The following is a 17,633-nucleotide window of genomic DNA, read 5'->3' as shown; positions in this document are numbered from 1 at the left end:
CCGTTTAATCCTATCACTCAAAGGGGCTATAGCAGTAAGACCCTGGATTTCGGACAGTAAGACTAACTTGATGATGTCCCTAAAAGGTGATAAGGGTCCAAATGTAAGAACTCCTGGTGGCTATAGATTTAAAGAGATAAAAAAAAAGAGTTACAAACCCAAATTCAAAAATTTGAGTGATAATTTAGTGATAATATATACGTTCTCTCTGAACCAAAGGAGGGCAATGATATCAGATTTTATGTATTCATGTCTAAGCTCTTTCGCTCTCTCTCTAGACGCCTTTCCTTTTCTTCACTGTCCTCTTCTTCTTCCTCTCCGATCCATTCCTCTTCCAATCCCCTTACTGAGAAAGTTACTCGTCCTGAGGAACTTTCCCCCAAACACAATATCTTTGAAGAAGAAGTTTGCTTCGAAGATATCAATCAAGCCATTGACAATTGGGAAATACCCAAAATCCCACAAGATGAGTTATATGTCCCTAATGATAACAAGAGAAAATCTGATTATATCATCAAAACCGCTGAAAATAATATTCCTCTAGGACCCGATTCCGGTGAGGAATTCCATCTCCTGACTAAACAATCTGTTAGAGAACATGTCCGTCACTACAGATATCTTCACATAGGGTGTGTCCAAGTTGCAGTCAAACCACTCATCCGAGAAGGTTTGAATGCCTCTATCCTCATGTGTCTTAGAGACATTAGACACAATGACTTCCAAGACTCCTTAATAGGAACAGTTGAAACAAGTCTTGGACATGGTCCAGTTTACTTCAACTGTTTCCCAAACAAGACAGTCAGTCTGTTAGACCTTAACATTCTTGACTCTCTTTTCCTAAGCATTCGAATTCATGGTCTTAACATGAAAGAAGGTTCCATTCCAGCCGCTTTAATCTATAGGATTCAATACAAGGTCATGAACACTTGTAATTCTAGAGTCCTTCTTAAGTCCCAAGATCGTGAAACCACTTTGTTTGTCACAGACATGACAAAGGCCAACGTTATGATCCCAAGGCTCATAAGATGGGATGAAATTGACCTCCCTCAATCATGGTCAATTGACCGAGCCATTCCAACGCAACCTAGACAAGCACCCCTTTTACGAGAAGTAAAACAAGATGAATCAGGGAAAGTAGAGATTTTCTTTGATAGACGAAACTCTTTTTCTTCTAGATCTGAAGCAGGAACATCTAATGATTTTGCTTCAGCAAGAAGATCTTTTTCAGTAACTTCCCAATCTCAGTTTTCAAAAATGTCGAGACCAGCCAATTCTGAAAAACATATTTCCAGATTAAAAAACAATTCAAGCATTTCTCAAGGAGTTTACCAAGAAGATGATGGTGATGTAGAATATGAAGTTGAATCTTCTATTCCATCCCATCAATCTCCAACATATTCTTCTTTGAATGATAAATGAATAACACGGAATTCATTATAAATAGAGAAGCCTTACTTAAAAACCTTAACTCTAAAGAGTATGACCTCCAAAGAGAATGGTATTTAAGTACTTATACAGCTTCTCAAATCTCATCATTCAAAGAAAAATATTACAAATTTCTAAATGACGTTAGATTGCATATTCCTTTTTTTGAATGGTTTCATGCTTACTCCATAAAAAACAACATTGAGTATCCTTTTAAAAATAAACAAACTTCATTTTCAGCAAATGTTATTTCAACTTGGAAAGTCAAAGATGGGAAGTTAGTTAGATCTGAGTTTCCTCCAAAAGGAGCTTTTATTATCTCAAATACGGAAGGACATAATCCTGTTATGGCCTCTCCTTTTAAAACAAAAAATGTGGATGAAGCTGTCGCCCCTAAAGATATTAAAAATCTCATTGAACAATCAAATTATACCAACAGATTTTTACAATGCTTGGGTGACAACTTTTCATCCTCAGGATCTACTTTCTCTTTGAAAAATGTTTCTAAAACATCTACCTCTAAAAGTATTGAGAAACCTCTTTTTAAACCTTTCAAAATAAGTAGCAAAGCTAAACAAAGTCTTAAAACCTCCATTTTAAAACAACAATCTAGTGATTCAGAGGTTATTCAAAAGATTGACCAACTTTTGAATCGTTTTACTACTATCCCTGAAACTCCTACAAACTCTGGTGAATCTACTTCTCGTATTCAAACTCGCTCATCTAAAGCCATTAATGCCCTCGGACTTGAATCCAATGAATCTTGCTCTGAGCAAAGTGATGATTCTGGTAAATCATCCCTGAAGATCAGTCCCATTTTGAGCAACTCCCTGACCAAGTGGAAGGGTTTAACTAAACCCTCTACGTATGGTTATAATCGTGTATCCGCTCCAGATCTAGCTCTTGAAGAAAGAGAACTAGGTTTTGTTAGCTTCAATGCCAATAATGTCTATGAATGGAATATAGATGGCAAAACAGAATATAATATCATGAGTATGCTCCAGCATATGACAATGGTAGGAACAGCCTATCAAGCAGCCCATGATACCTCTGAAGAAGCTATAGCTAATGTTATTGTTTCCGAGTTTAGTGGTCAACTGAAGGGATGGTGGGATAACTACCTTTCCGATAACCAAAAACACTCAATCTTTTCTGCCATAAAAGTCAACGACCAGAACGAACCCATCATTAGTGACGACGGGGAACCTATTCCCGATGCTGTCAATACCTTAATTTTTACCATAGCAAGCCACTTCATTGGTGATCCATCTCTTTGGAAAGATCGTTCTGCGGAACTGCTTTCCAATCTTAGATGCAAAACTTTGTCTGACTTTCGATGGTATAAAGATACCTTTCTTACTAGGGTTTATTCCAGAGAAGACAGTCAACAACCTTTCTGGAAAGAAAAATTCCTTGCTGGACTCCCCAAATCACTTGGAGATAAGGTAAGAGACAAAATTCGTAGCTTAACTCCATACGGGATAATACCCTATGATGAGTTAAGTTATGGCCAACTCATTTCTTTTATCCAAAAGGTTGCCCTAAAGATTTGTCAAGATGATAAAATCCAAAGGCAACTTGCTCGTGAGAAAACTCAAAATCGTATCGATTTGGGAACTTTCTGTGAACAATTTGGTCTTCCTGCTTGTCATCCAAGGAAATCTAAAAGACCTTCCAACAGAAAAGTCTTTAAACCCAACCCTGAAAAGAATTTCAGAAGATTCAAAAGGGGTTTTCAAAAACCTAAAAATGAAACAGGTTTCCAAAAGAATTTTCAAAAGTAATCCCAAATTTTGAACCCCTCATCGGCAGGTGGGGGCAAGATTTCTGGTAGAGGGCCAAAGTAATCCCACCAAAAAATCCCAGATCCATGAATTTCAGAGATAGTTTAATGATAATATGTAGATTCCTACTTCCCCATCAGGCTCTGATACCAGATGGCCCGAAGTAGATCAAGGAGGGAAAGGGGAAGAAGGGTAAGTGTTAGTATGAATGCAGTATGATATGCAAGAACAGGTAGGTAAATATGAAGTTAGATGTGGCGGTAGTCCGCACGCATATGCAAGTTAGATATGTAGTTAGATGTGGCGGTAGTCCGCACGCATATGCAATTGTAGAAATGTAAATATGAAAATACTAAAATGAAGAACTGAATAAAAGATTTTTATTGAATGTATTGAAAAGGGAGAAGAGGGAAGGAGAGCTGGAGAGCTTACAAGGGGAACTCTCAGAGCATCTCTCACTAACTTCTCTCTATGTTTTTGTAAATTGAAAAGGGTGCCTTACTATGAAAGCGTAGCCTCCTTTTATAGTTGAGAAAAATACTGTTTCTACAGTGCCGGTTATGTTAACCGGTACTATTGCTACAGAACAAGTTGATACAATTTATTTTTTGCAAATTTGTCTTCTAATCTTCTCCTAGATTGATTCCAAAACAATCGTCTTCATTTTGATTGTAATCACTTGATGATCCTTCTGAGGGAGTAGGATCATCTTTGTGTTTTTTGTCTTCCTCGATCATCTGCATGATTTCTTGAAGGTGTCTTGCTAAGGTTTCTTTTGATTGGGCCCCTGCAAGGGCTGCTGCAATTTGGGCTTTTTGGTTGAGAAATACTGATTCTTCATGGTCGAATGGTTTGGTGAACTTGGGGTGCTCTTTGAACCAATTACGAACTTTGTCTGGATGAGCATGGAGGCATCAAACTGAGACCACCATTTTACATAGGCATTCCTTTGAAGCATAGGTGGTGATTTTGGATGTTCTTGTTTGCCGTACCTGTACTGCCATGAGAATACCCAGGCCAGGGAGAAAACAGAGAAAAATTGAAGATCTGCAGGAATGCTTGTTTCCTGTTGGTCAAATTTTTTGGTGAAAATTTTGAACCCCTCATCGGCAGGTGGGGGCAAGATTTCTGGTAGAGGGCCAAAGTAATCCCACCATTGGGTGAACCAATTTGGGAATTGATAATTGGTATTTTTCTTGAAATAAATGAGCCAAGAATGTCTGTTCTGATTATTTTGCAACCAAAATACTCTTGTCCAGGCATCCACATAATCCTAATAAGAATATCCTATCGGGTCATAAGGATTAGAGAATTTTTTTGTATTGTTTGGGTTCTTACCAAATTGATTATGGGTGAGTACTTTTAGAATTTGAATGGTTGAATGAGTTATGTTGGTGGCATCTTTAGGATCTTTGTAATGTTTTATTGAGACTGAATATGAATCCACTAATATGAATTCATAAAACTGTCTGGTTTTATTCAGGGCTGTTGGTCTAAAATGGAATCCTGATGGAAAGACTTTAGGAATAACTTTAAAAGGTGATTTTTCCCAAAACTCAGGTTCCATTAGAAGGACAGAAGAGAACTTGTTTTTTGAAATGTATGTGTGATGAGCGGATAATTTGTACGCTTTTTGGCATTGTTTTTAGTATGTTTTTAGTATGATCTAGTTAGTTTTTAGTATATTTTTATTAGTTTTTAGTTAAAATTCACTTTTCTGGACTTTACTATGAGTTTGTGTGTTTTTCTGTGATTTCAGGTATTTTCTGGCTGAAATTGAGGGATCTGAGCAAAAATCTGATCCAGAGACTCAAAAAGGACTGCAGATGCTGTTGGATTCTGACCTCCCTGCACTTGAAGTGGATTTTCTGGAGCTACAGAAGCCCAATTGGCGCGCTCTCAATGGCGTTGGAAAGTAGACATCCTGGGCTTTCCAGCAATATATGATAGTCCATACTTTGCCCAAGCTTTGATGGCCCAAACCGGCGTTCAAAGTCACCTCAAGAAATCCCAGCGTTAAACGCTGGAACTGGCACCCAAATGGGAGTTAAACGCCCAAACTGGCATAAAAGCTGGCGTTTAACTCCAAGAAGAGTCTCTACACGAAAATGTTTCATTGCTCATCCCAAGCACACACCAAGTGGGCCCAGAAGTGGATTTTTATGTCATTTACTCATCTCTGTACACCCTAGGCTACTAGTTTTCTATAAGTAGGACCTTTTACTATTGTATTGAGATATCGGGGTAGCTATCTTTGAAATTTTATGCTATCTTAGATCATTGGGAGGCTGGCCATTCGGCCATGCCTAGACCTTATGCTTATGTATTTTCAACGGTGGAGTTTCTACACACCATAGATTAAGGTGTGGAGCTCTGCTGTACCTCGAGTATTAATGCAATTACTATTGTTCTTCTATTCAATTCCGCTTGTTCTTTGTCCAAGATATCACTTGTTCTTCAACTTGATGAATGTGATGATCCGTGACACTCATCATCATTCTCACTCATGAACAAGGTGACTGACAACCATTCTTGTTCTACAAGCAATCAAAGCTCTAGTGAATATCTCTTGGATTCCTGATAACACGATGCATGGTTGATCGCCTGACAACCGAGTGCTCGCCTGACAAACGAGCCAGCCATTCCGTGAGATCAGAGTCTTCGTGGTATAGGCGAGAACTGATGGCGGCATTCAAGAGAATCCGGAAGGTCTAACCTTGTCTGTGGTATTCTGAGTAGGATTCAATGATTGAATGACTGTGACGTGCTTCAAACTCCTGAGGGCGGGGCGTTAGTGACAGATGCAAAAGAATCACTGGATTCTATTCCGGCCTGATTGAGAACCGACAGATGGATAGCCGTGCCGTGACAGGGTGCGTTGAACATTTCCAATGAGAGGATGGGAGGTAGCCACTGACAACGGTGAAACCCTTGCAAAAGCTTGCCATGGAAAGGAGTAAGAAGGATTGGATGAAGACAGTAGGAAAGCAGAGAGACGGAAGGGAAAGCATCTTCATGCGCTTATCTGAAGTTCCTACCAATGGATTACATAAGTATCTCTATCTTTATCTTTTATGTTATTTTCGTTCATCACCATATACATTTGAGTTTGCCTGACTGAGATTTACAAGGTGACCATAGCTTGCTTCATAGCAACAATCTCCGTGGGATCAACCCTTACTCACGTAAGGTATTACTTGGACGACCCAGTGCACTTGCTGGTTAGTTGTGCGAAGTTGTGTAATGCCATGGGATTGAACACTAAGTTTTTGGAGTTCATGACCAGGGATTATGAGAGTTGTGAAAAGTACTGTTCACAATTTCGTGCACCAAGTTTTTGGCGCCGTTGCCGGGGATTGTTCGAGTTTTGAGCAAGCTTTTTGTCCGGTAACATCAGTGCCAAAATCCGGCAACAGCACCAAGTTTTTGGCGCCGTTGCCGGGGATTGTTTGTGTATGGACAATTGAAGGTTCATCTTGTTGCTTAGATTAGGTATTTTTTTTTCGAAATTCTTGAAGATGAATTCTAGAGTTTCATGATGATTTGTTGAAATCTGGCTGGCTGAGAAGCCATGTCTAATTTCATTGGACCGAGGCTTCAACTTATCATCACAAGAGCTTGTTGATCTTTATCAATCTTGCTTTTGGAGCAGTGATCTGCTAAGGCTTGGCTGGCCTTTGGCCATGTCTAGTGTTTTGGACCGAAGCTTTCTTTGAAAGCTTGGCTGGCTGTGAAGCCATGTCTAATTCCTGGACCGGAGTCTTAGACTAGCATTGCACTGATTCCTGGAATTCTCATTAAGAATTTTGATATCCTTTTCCACTTAATTTTCGAAAAAACCCAAAAAAAAAAATTTACAAAATCATAAAACCAAAAATATTTGATGTTTCTTGCTTAAGTCTAGTGTCTCATCTTAAGTTTGGTGTCAATTGCATGCATTCATTCATGTGTCTTAAGGATCTTCAAGTAATTCTTGATGATTTCTTACTCTGATCTTTGAATTCTTTTGGCTTGAGTGTTTATGTGCCTCATATAGTGTTAGTAGTATACAAACTGCTAAGTTTGGTGTCTTGCATGCATTGTTATTTGATTCTTGTTGCATTTTGATTATTAAAAATCCAAAAATATTTTTAATTTGTGTCTTTTCAAGTCAATAATACAAAGAATTGAAGATTCAGAACATGCTGCAGAGGAATTATATAGAAAAAGCTGAGCATTCAAAAATGCCCAGTGAAGAAGACAGACTGGCGTTTAAACGCCAGCCAGGGTACCTGGTTGGGCGTTTAACGCCCAAAGAGGTAGCATTTTGGGCGTTAAACGCTAGAATGTATACCATTCTGGGCGTTTAACGCCAGGATGGTGCTAAGGGGAAGATTTTGTTTTCAAATCAATATTTTTTCAAGTTTTCAAAGTTTTTCAAAATCAAATCTTTTTCAAATCATATCTTTTCAATCAAATGTTTTCAAAATCAATTTCTTTCCTTTTTCAAAAATACTTACTAACAATTAATGATTTGATTGAACATCTCAAATTTGTTGCCTTTTCTGTTGAGAAAGGTTTAATGTTTGAATCATATCTTTTCTTGTTAGGCAAGTTACTAATTTTCAAAATCAAATCTTTTAAAATTGTTTTCAAAACATATCTTTTTTAAAATTGTTTTCAAATCATATCTTCTCAATCACATTTTTTAAAACCAATCATATCTTCTCAACCACATCTTTTTCAAAATAGTTTTTAATCAAATCTTTTTAATTTCTAATTTCAAAATCTTTTTTCAAAAATCACTTGATTTCTTTTCCACTTTCAATTTTCGAAAATTATCAATCAATTTTTCAAAATGTTTTTAAAATCTTTTTAATTGAATTTTCGAAAATTCTCTTCCCTCCTTCCCACATCCTTCTATTTATGGAGTACTACTCCTTCTTAATGCACAATTCGAACTCTATCTAATCAAGTTCGAATTCTTCTACCTCCTTCTTCTATTTTTCGTTTCCTCTAACACCTCAAGGAATCTCTATACTGTGACATAGAGGATTCCACATTTTCTTTTTCTCTTCTCTTTCATATGAGCAGGAGCAGAGACAAAGGCATTCTTGTTGAAGCTGACCCTGAACCTGAAAGGACCTTGAAGAGAAAGCTAAGAGAAGCTAAAGCACAACTCTCTTTAGGGGACCTGACCGAATTCTTCAAAGAAGAAGAACACATGGCAGCCGAAAACAACAACAATGCAAACAATGCAAGGAAGGTGCTGGGTGACTTTATTGCACCTACTCCCGACTTCTATGGGAGAAGCATCTCTATCCCTGCCATTGGAGCAAACAACTTTGAGCTTAAGCCTCAATTAGTTTCTCTAATGCAACAGAATTGCAAATTCCATGGACTTCCAATGGAAGATCCTCATCAGTTTTTAGCTGAGTTCTTGCAAATCTGTGACACAGTCAAGACTAATGGGGTTGACCCTGAGGTCTACAGACTGATGCTATTCCCTTTTGCTATAAGAGACAGAGCTAGATTATGGTTAGACTCACAACCTAAAGATAGCCTGGACTCTTGCGAAAAGCTAGTCAATGCCTTCTTGGCAAAGTTCTTTCCACCTCAAAAATGGAGTAAGCTTAGAGTGGAAGTCCAGACCTTTAGACAGAAGGATGGAGAATCCCTCTATGAAGCTTGGGAAAGATACAAACAATTAATCAGAAAATGTCCCTCAGACATGCTTTCTGAATGGAGCATCATAGGTATTTTCTATGATGGTCTCTCTGAACTATCCAAGATGTCTTTGGATAGCTCTGCTGGAGGATCTCTTCATCTGAAGAAGACGCCTACAGAGGCTCAAGAACTAATTGAGATGGTTGCAAATAACCAATTCATGTACACTTCTGAAAGGAATCCTGTGAACAATGGGACAAGTCAGAAGAAAGGAGTTCTTGAGATTGATACTCTGAATGCCATATTGGCTCAGAACAAAATATTGACTCAACAAGTCAATTTGATTTCTCAAAGTCTATCTGGAATACAAAATACACCTGGCAGTGCTAAGGAAGCTTCATCTGAGGAAGAAGCTTATGATCCTGAGAATCCTTCAATGGAAGAGGTGAATTACCTAGGAGAACCCTATGGAAACACCTACAATTCTTCATGGAGAAATCACCCAAATTTCTCATGGAAGAATCAAGAGAGACCTCAACAAGGTTTCAATAACAATAATGGTGGAAGAAACAGGTTTAGCAATGGCAAGCCTTTTCCATCATCTTCTCAGCAACAGACAGAGAGTTCTAAGCAGAATACTTCTGACTTAGCAACAATGGTCTCTGATCTCATAAAGACCACTCAAAGTTTCATGACTGAAACAAGGTCCTCCATTAGGAATTTGGAAGGACAAGTGGGTTAGCTGAGCAAGAAAATTACTGAACTCCCTCCTAGCACTCTCCCAAGTAATACAGAAGAAAATCCAAAAGGAGAGTGCAAAGCCATAAACATGGCCGAATGTGGAGAGGAAAAAGAGGAGGAGGACGCCACTGAGGAAGACCTCAATGGGCGTGCACCAATCTCCTCTGAGTTCCTCAATGAGGAACCATGGGAATCTGAGGCTCAAAATGAGACCATAGAGATTCCATTGGACTTACTTCTGCCATTCATGAGCTCTGATGAGTATTCTTCCTCTGAAGAGGATGAGTATATCACTGAAGAGCAAGTTGCTAAATACCTTGGAGCAATCATGAAGCTAAATGACAAGTTATTTGGAAATAAGACTTGGGAGGATGAACCTCCTTTGCTCACCAAAGAACTGGATGACTTGTCTAGGCAGAAATTACCTCAAAAGAGACAGGATCCTGGGAAGTTTTCCATACCTTGTACCATAGGCACAATAACCTTCAAGAAGGCCTTGTGTGACTTAGGGTCAAGTGTAAACCTCATGCCCCTCTCTGTAATGGAGAAGCTAGGGATCTTTGAGGTACAAGCTGCAAGTATCTCACTAGAGATGGCAGACAACTCAAGAAAACAAGCTCATGGACTTATAGAGAATGTTTTGGTAAAAGTTGAAGACCATTACATCCCTACTGATTTCATAGTCCTAGAGACTGGGAAGTGCATGGAAGAATCCATCATCCTTGACAGACCCTTCCTAGCCACAGCAAGGGCTGTGATTGATGTTGATAGAGGAGAGTTGATCATTCAAGTGAATGAAGAATCCTTGGTGTTTAAGGCTCAAGGATATCCCTCTGTCATCATGGAGAAGAAGCTTGAAGAGCTTCCCTCAAATCAGAGACAAATAGAGCCCCCACAGTCAAACTCTAAGTTTGGTGTTGGGAGGCCACAACCAAACTCTAAGTTTGGTGTTGAACCCCCACATTCAAACTCTAAGTTTGGTGTTGGGAGGTTTCAACATTGCTCTGAGTATCTGTGAGGCTCCATGAGAGCCATCTGTCAAGCTAATGACATTAAAGAAGCGCTTGTTGGGAGGCAACCCAATGTTTTATAATTAACTATTTCCTTTTGTTATTTTATATTTTTTGTAGGTTGATGATCATAAGAAGTCACAAAATCAATGAAAAAAGCAAAAACAAAATGAAAAATAGGAAGAAAATCAGCACACCCTGGAGGAAGATGTTGCTGGCGTTCAAACGCCAGTAAGCCTAGCAGTTGGGCGTTTAACGCCCAGTCTGGCACCATTCTGGGCGTTTAACGCCAGAAAGGGGCACCAGACTGGCGTTAAACGCCAGGAAAGGGCAAGAACCTGGCGTTAAACGCCAGGAATGGGCACCAGCCCGGCGTTTAACGCCAGAAATGGCTCAAAACGTGATTTTGAGCAACATTTGGTGCAGGGATGACTTTTCCTTGACACCACAGGATCTGTGGACCCCACAGGACCCTCACCAACCCCACCACCACCCTCTCTCTTCTTCCCCCATTCACCAATCACCTCAATACCTCTTCCCCAAAAACCCCTCACCTATCAAATCCCATCTTTCTCTTCACCACTCACATCCATCCTTCATAAAACCCCACCAACCTCACCCTTCAAATTCAAACCACTTTCCCTCCCAAACCCACCCATAATGGTCGACCACCATCTCCCCTCTCTCCTATAAATACCCTTCTTCACTCCTTCATTTTCACAACAACCTAAACACCACTTCTCCCCCTCTTTGGCCGAATTAACCACCATCTCCCTTCTCCCTCATTTCTTCTTCTTCTACTCTCTTCTTTCTTCTTTTGCTCGAGGACGAGCAAACCTTTTAAGTTTGGTGTGGTAAAAGCGTTGCTTTTTTGTTTTCCATAACCATTTATGGCATCCAAGGCCGGAGAAACCTCTAGAAAGAGGAAAGGGAAGGCAAAAGCTTCCACCTCCGAGTCATGGGAGATGGATAGATTCATCTCAAAGGTGCATCAAGACCACTTCTATGAAGTTGTGGCCTTGAAGAAGGTGATCCCCGAGGTCCCCTTTTCACTCAAAAAGGGTGAATATCCGGAGATCCGCCATGAGATCCGAAGAAGAGGTTGGGAAGTACTTACCAACCCCATTCAACAAGTTGGAATCTTGATGGTTCAAGAGTTCTATGCCAATGCATGGATCACCAAGAACCATGATCAAAGTATGAACCCGGATCCAAAGAATTATCTTACTATGGTTCGGGGGAAATACTTGGATTTTAGTCCGGAAAGTGTAAGATTGGCATTCAATTTGCCTATGATGCAAGGAGATGAACATCCTTACACTAGAAGGGTCAACTTTGATCAAAGGTTGGACCAAGTCCTCACAGTTATATGTGAAGAGGGCGCACAATGGAAGAGAGATTCAAGAGGCAAGCCGGTTCAATTGAGAAGGCATGACCTCAATCCCGTGGCTAGAGGATGGTTGGAGTTCATCCAACGCTCAATCATTCCCACTAGCAACCGGTCCGAAGTTACTCTAGACCGGGCCATCATGATTCATAGCATCATGATTGGAGAAGAAGTGGAAGTTCATGAGGTTATAGCCCAAGAACTCTATAAAGTGGCGGACAAGTCTTCCACCTTGGCAAGGCTAGCCTTTCCTCATCTCATTTGTCACCTCTGTTATTCAGTTGGAGTTGACATAGAAGGAGATACCCCCATTGATGAGGACAAGCCCATCACCAAGAAAAGGATGGAGCACACAAGAGACCCCTCTCATCATGAGATCCCTGAGATACCTCAAGGGATGCACTTTCCTCCACAAGACTATTGGGAGCAAGTAAACACCTCCCTAGGAGAATTGAGTTCCAACATGGGACAACTAAGGGTGGAGCATCAAGAACACTCCATTCTCCTCCATGAAATTAGAGAAGATCAAAGAATCATGAGAGAGGAGCAACAAAGACAAGGAAGAGACATTGAGGAGCTCAAGCACTCCATAGGATCTTCAAGAGGAAGAAAGAGCCGCCATCACTAAGGTGGACCCGTTCTTTAATCTCCTTGTTCTTTATTTTCTTGTTTTTCGAATTTTATGCTTATGTTTATCTATGTTTGTGTCTTGTGATCATTAGTGTCTTAGTGTCTATGCCTTAAAGTTATGAATGTCCTATGAATCCATCACCTTTCTTGAATAAAAATGTGCTTAAATTAAAAAGGAAAGAATTGCAAGAATTTTGAATTTTATAGCAGTTTAATTATTTTGATGTGGTGGCATTACTTTTGTTCTCTGAATGTATGCATGAACAATGCATATGTCTTTTGAATTTGTGGTTCATGAATGTTGGCTCTTGAAAGAATGATGAAAAAGGAGACATGTTACTGAGGATCTGAAAAATCATAAAAATGATTCTTGAAGCAAGAAAAAGCAGTGAATACAAAAAAAAAAAAAAAGAGGAAGCAAGCGAAAAAAAAAAGAGAAAAACCGAAAAAAAAGAAAGAAAAGAAAGAAAGAATAAAGTTGTGATCCAAGGCAATAAGAGTGTGCTTAAGAACCCTGGACACCTCTAATTGGGGACTTTAGCAAAGCTGAGTCACAATTTGAAAAGGTTCACCCAATTATGTGTCTGTGGCATGTATGTATCCGGTGGTAATACTGGAAGACAGTGTGCTTTGGGCCACGGCCAAGACTCAATAAGTAGCTGTGTTCAAGAATCATCATACTTAACTAGGAGAATCAATAACACTATCTGGATTCTGAGTTCCTAAAGAAGCCAATCATTCTGAATTCCAAAGGATAGAGTGAGATGCCAAAACTATTTAGAGGCAAAAAGCTAAAAGCCCCGCTCATCTAATTAATACTGATCTTCATAGATGTTTTTGGAGTTCATTGCATATTCTCTTCTTTTTATCTTATTTGATCTTCAGTTGCTTGGGGACAAGCAACAATTTAAGTTTGGTGTTGTGATGAGCGGATAATTTGTACGCTTTTTGGCATTGTTTTTAGTATGTTTTTAGTATGATCTAGTTAGTTTTTAGTATATTTTTATTAGTTTTTAGTTAAAATTCACTTTTCTGGACTTTACTATGAGTTTGTGTGTTTTTCTGTGATTTCAGGTATTTTCTGGCTGAAATTGAGGGATCTGAGCAAAAATCTGATCCAGAGACTCAAAAAGGACTGCAGATGCTGTTGGATTCTGACCTCCCTGCACTCGAAGTAGATTTTCTGGAGCTACAGAAGCCCAATTGGCGCGCTCTCAACGGCGTTGGAAAGTAGACATCCTGGGCTTTCCAGCAATATATGATAGTCCATACTTTGCCCAAGATTTGATGGCCCAAACCGGCGTTCAAAGTCACCTCAAGAAATCCCAGCGTTAAACGCTGGAACTGGCACCCAAATGGGAGTTAAACGCCCAAACTGGCATAAAAGCTGGCGTTTAACTCCAAGAAGAGTCTCTACACGAAAATGTTTCATTGCTCAGCCCAAGCACACACCAAGTGGGCCCGGAAGTGGATTTTTATGTCATTTACTCATCTCTGTACACCCTAGGCTACTAGTTTTCTATAAGTAGGACCTTTTACTATTGTATTGAGATATCGGGGTAGCTATCTTTGAAATTTTATGCTATCTTAGATCATTGGGAGGCTGGCCATTCGGCCATGCCTAGACCTTATGCTTATGTATTTTCAACGGTGGAGTTTCTACACACCATAGATTAAGGTGTGGAGCTCTGCTGTACCTCGAGTATTAATGCAATTACTATTGTTCTTCTATTCAATTCCGCTTGTTCTTTGTCCAAGATATCACTTGTTCTTCAACTTGATGAATGTGATGATCCGTGACACTCATCATCATTCTCACTCATGAACAAGGTGACTGACAACCATTCTTGTTCTACAAGCAATCAAAGCTCTAGTGAATATCTCTTGGATTCCTGATAACACGATGCATGGTTGATCGCCTGACAACCGAGTGCTCGCCTGACAAACGAGCCAGCCATTCCGTGAGATCAGAGTCTTCGTGGTATAGGCGAGAACTGATGGCGGCATTCAAGAGAATCCGGAAGGTCTAACCTTGTCTGTGGTATTCTGAGTAGGATTCAATGATTGAATGACTGTGACGTGCTTCAAACTCCTGAGGGCGGGGCATTAGTGACAGATGCAAAAGAATCACTGGATTCTATTCCGGCCTGATTGAGAACCGACAGATGGATAGCCGTGCCGTGACAGGGTGCGTTGAACATTTCCAATGAGAGGATGGGAGGTAGCCACTGACAACGGTGAAACCCTTGCAAAAGCTTGCCATGGAAAGGAGTAAGAAGGATTGGATGAAGACAGTAGGAAAGCAGAGAGACGGAAGGGAAAGCATCTTCATGCGCTTATCTGAAGTTCCTACCAATGGATTACATAAGTATCTCTATCTTTATCTTTTATGTTATTTTCGTTCATCACCATATACATTTGAGTTTGCCTGACTGAGATTTACAAGGTGACCATAGCTTGCTTCATAGCAACAATCTCCGTGGGATCGACCCTTAGTCACGTAAGGTATTACTTGGACGACCCAGTGCACTTGCTGGTTAGTTGTGCGAAGTTGTGTAATGCCATGGGATTGAACACTAAGTTTTTGGAGTTCATGACCAGGGATTATGAGAGTTGTGAAAAGTACTGTTCTCAATTTCGTGCACCAATGTGGTTGGTTATTTTAATTGAGTGTTGACAGGGTGGGTTTGGTTTGATTGAGGTGGCATGGTTTGGGCAATTGTTTTTCCTTTTGGATCATTGCAAATGGTTTTTTGAGTTGCCATTTGTGATATAAGTTTGGTAAGGTCTATTTCATCTTCATCTGAGCTGTCACATATGTCAGCCCAGGATTTTTTATGAAGTTTTGTAAGGCTTGCATCTTGTAAGGCCAACAAGGTTTGGATTGGGAAGGCATAGTCTGCCTTTGTTTGTTTGGCAGTTTGGCTACTTGGGGGTTGAGTAGATGACTCAACTACATTTTTTGTGATCTGAGTAGATGACTCAGTCGGCTCTTGGGTTAAAGGGGAAGGTTGTTGGGTAGATGACCCAGTCGGGGTACTTGACCCAGATCTCTTTGTCGGCCCAGGAAGGGCTAGGCGAATACCTCTGCCTCTTACCGAGGCTAATGTTGCCTTTCTAGGCATCTTTTCCTTGATTATCTCCCTGCAAATATTCACGTGTGAGAAAGTCAGGGAGAGAGTTTGAGTTACCCTTGATGTGCTCAATGTCGAAATCAAAGACACTTAAAATTGCTTGCCATCTGGCAAAAATTTGTTTTGATGCAAGATTTTTTACATCATTTTGTAATACGTCTTTAGCTGATTTACAATCAACTCGGACTAAAAATTTTTGATTGAGTAAATCTGATTGAAATTTTGTGATGCATAAAACAATGGCTAAAATTTCTTTTTTGATTGTGGAATATTTTTGTTGAGTAGAATTCCAGTGTTTGGATGTAAATGCAATGATACCTTCTTTATCATGCAGTCTTTGTTTTAAAATACCACCATATCCTAAATATGATGCATCAGTTTCTACAATTTTGAATGCATGAGGAATGGGTAGGTAAAGACATGGAAGATTGCGAACTTTGGTTTTAAGAAATCTGATAATATCTGAATGTTTCTGTCCAAGGTGGGGGATTTTTCTTAAGCCTATCATGGAGGGGCTTAAGGAGATTGTTCAGATTCGGGATGAAATCTGAAACATAATTAAGACATCCTAGGAACCTCTGGAGCTGAGGTTTATCGAGGATATAATCTGGAAACTTTTCTGCAAACAAAATTGATCTTTCAATAGGAGTTATTGTTCCTTGGAAAATAATGTGACCAAGAAATCGGATTTTTGTTTGAAAAAGAACAATTTTTGGTTTAGAAACAGCGAGTCCATTTTTTTGGATGATGTACATAAAAGTTTTAACATGTTTGAAATGTTCATCCAGAGTTTGGGAAAAAATTAAGACATCATCAATATAAACGATTGCAAAGTTTGAGTATGGATTGAAAATATCATTCATGATTTTCTGAAATTCTGAAGGGGCATTTTTCAGACCAAAAGGCATTACATTCTATTCATATTGCCCGAATAGAACTGTAAAAGCTGTTTTATATCGATCTGATTCAGTGATTTGGATTTGCCAAAAGCCCGACTTCATATCAAATTTTGAAAAAATATTTGCCGAGTTTAACCTATTAAGCAAATCCTTTTTATTTGGGATGGGATAACGAATCCACTGTAAAGCTTGATTCAAAGGTTTATAATTGATAACAAGCCTAGGAGTTCCTCTTTCTATCTCAGCTTGTTTATTAACATAAAAAGCAGAGCAAGACCAAGGACTTTTGCTGGGCCGGATTAATCTTTTATCCAAGAGATCATTAATTTCTTGTTGACAATGCTGCAAAAGTTGCTCATTCATTTGAATGGGACGGGCTTTTGTAGGAATTTTAGATTCTTTGAAATCCTTTTCATATGGAAGATCAACTATGTGTTGTTTCCTATCCCAGAAGGCATGAGGCAAATCAGAACAAATAGATTTTTCAATTTGGTTTAAAAGATTTTTTATTTTTTCTTGAATCTTTGGTTGCGAAAGCTGCGATTCAAGGGTTTTGAAAGAGATTTCTTGTTTTAGAAAACAAATCTGTTTGGTTTTGGATTCAATTAGGTTTAGAGATCTTTGCTTTGGTGAGTCTAAGAACTCAAAGAAAGTTATTTGTCCTCCTACAAAAGAGGTAAGTCCAGGCCAATCTGCCAGATAAGGAAACAAAAGATTTATAAAAGGTGTCCCCAAAACTACATCATTTTTTATCTCTTTTGAGATGATGAAATCGGTGGGAATACTGATATTTCCTTTTTCAATAAAAACATTGGTTATTTTAAAATTGATACTTAGCCTTTCACCCGTTATTGAGCTAAGGCGTTCAGTAGTTTTTTCAAAATATTTTGTGGGGACCAGACCTTCCATAATACAATTTGAATCTGCACCTGAATCAAAGAGTGCAATGGTGTCAAAAACAAAATCTTTAACGACAA

General features: G+C 39.3%; 1 non-coding gene across 1 annotated transcript; it reads right to left on the bottom strand.

Annotated features, from left to right (window-relative positions):
• Positions 1 to 8,817: 8,817 nt before the first annotated feature.
• LOC130965090 (small nucleolar RNA R71) lies at positions 8,818 to 8,925 on the bottom strand. The gene has a single exon (XR_009081145.1). It is a non-coding gene; the product is annotated as a small nucleolar RNA R71 (small nucleolar RNA).
• Between the last annotated feature and the right edge of the window lie 8,708 nt (positions 8,926 to 17,633).

Source organism: Arachis stenosperma, chromosome 2, assembly GCF_014773155.1.
Source record: "Arachis stenosperma cultivar V10309 chromosome 2, arast.V10309.gnm1.PFL2, whole genome shotgun sequence".
Taxonomy (NCBI): domain Eukaryota; kingdom Viridiplantae; phylum Streptophyta; class Magnoliopsida; order Fabales; family Fabaceae; genus Arachis; species Arachis stenosperma.
Note: the sequence above shows the minus strand (reverse complement) of the source record. Positions and strands in the feature narration are given on the sequence as shown.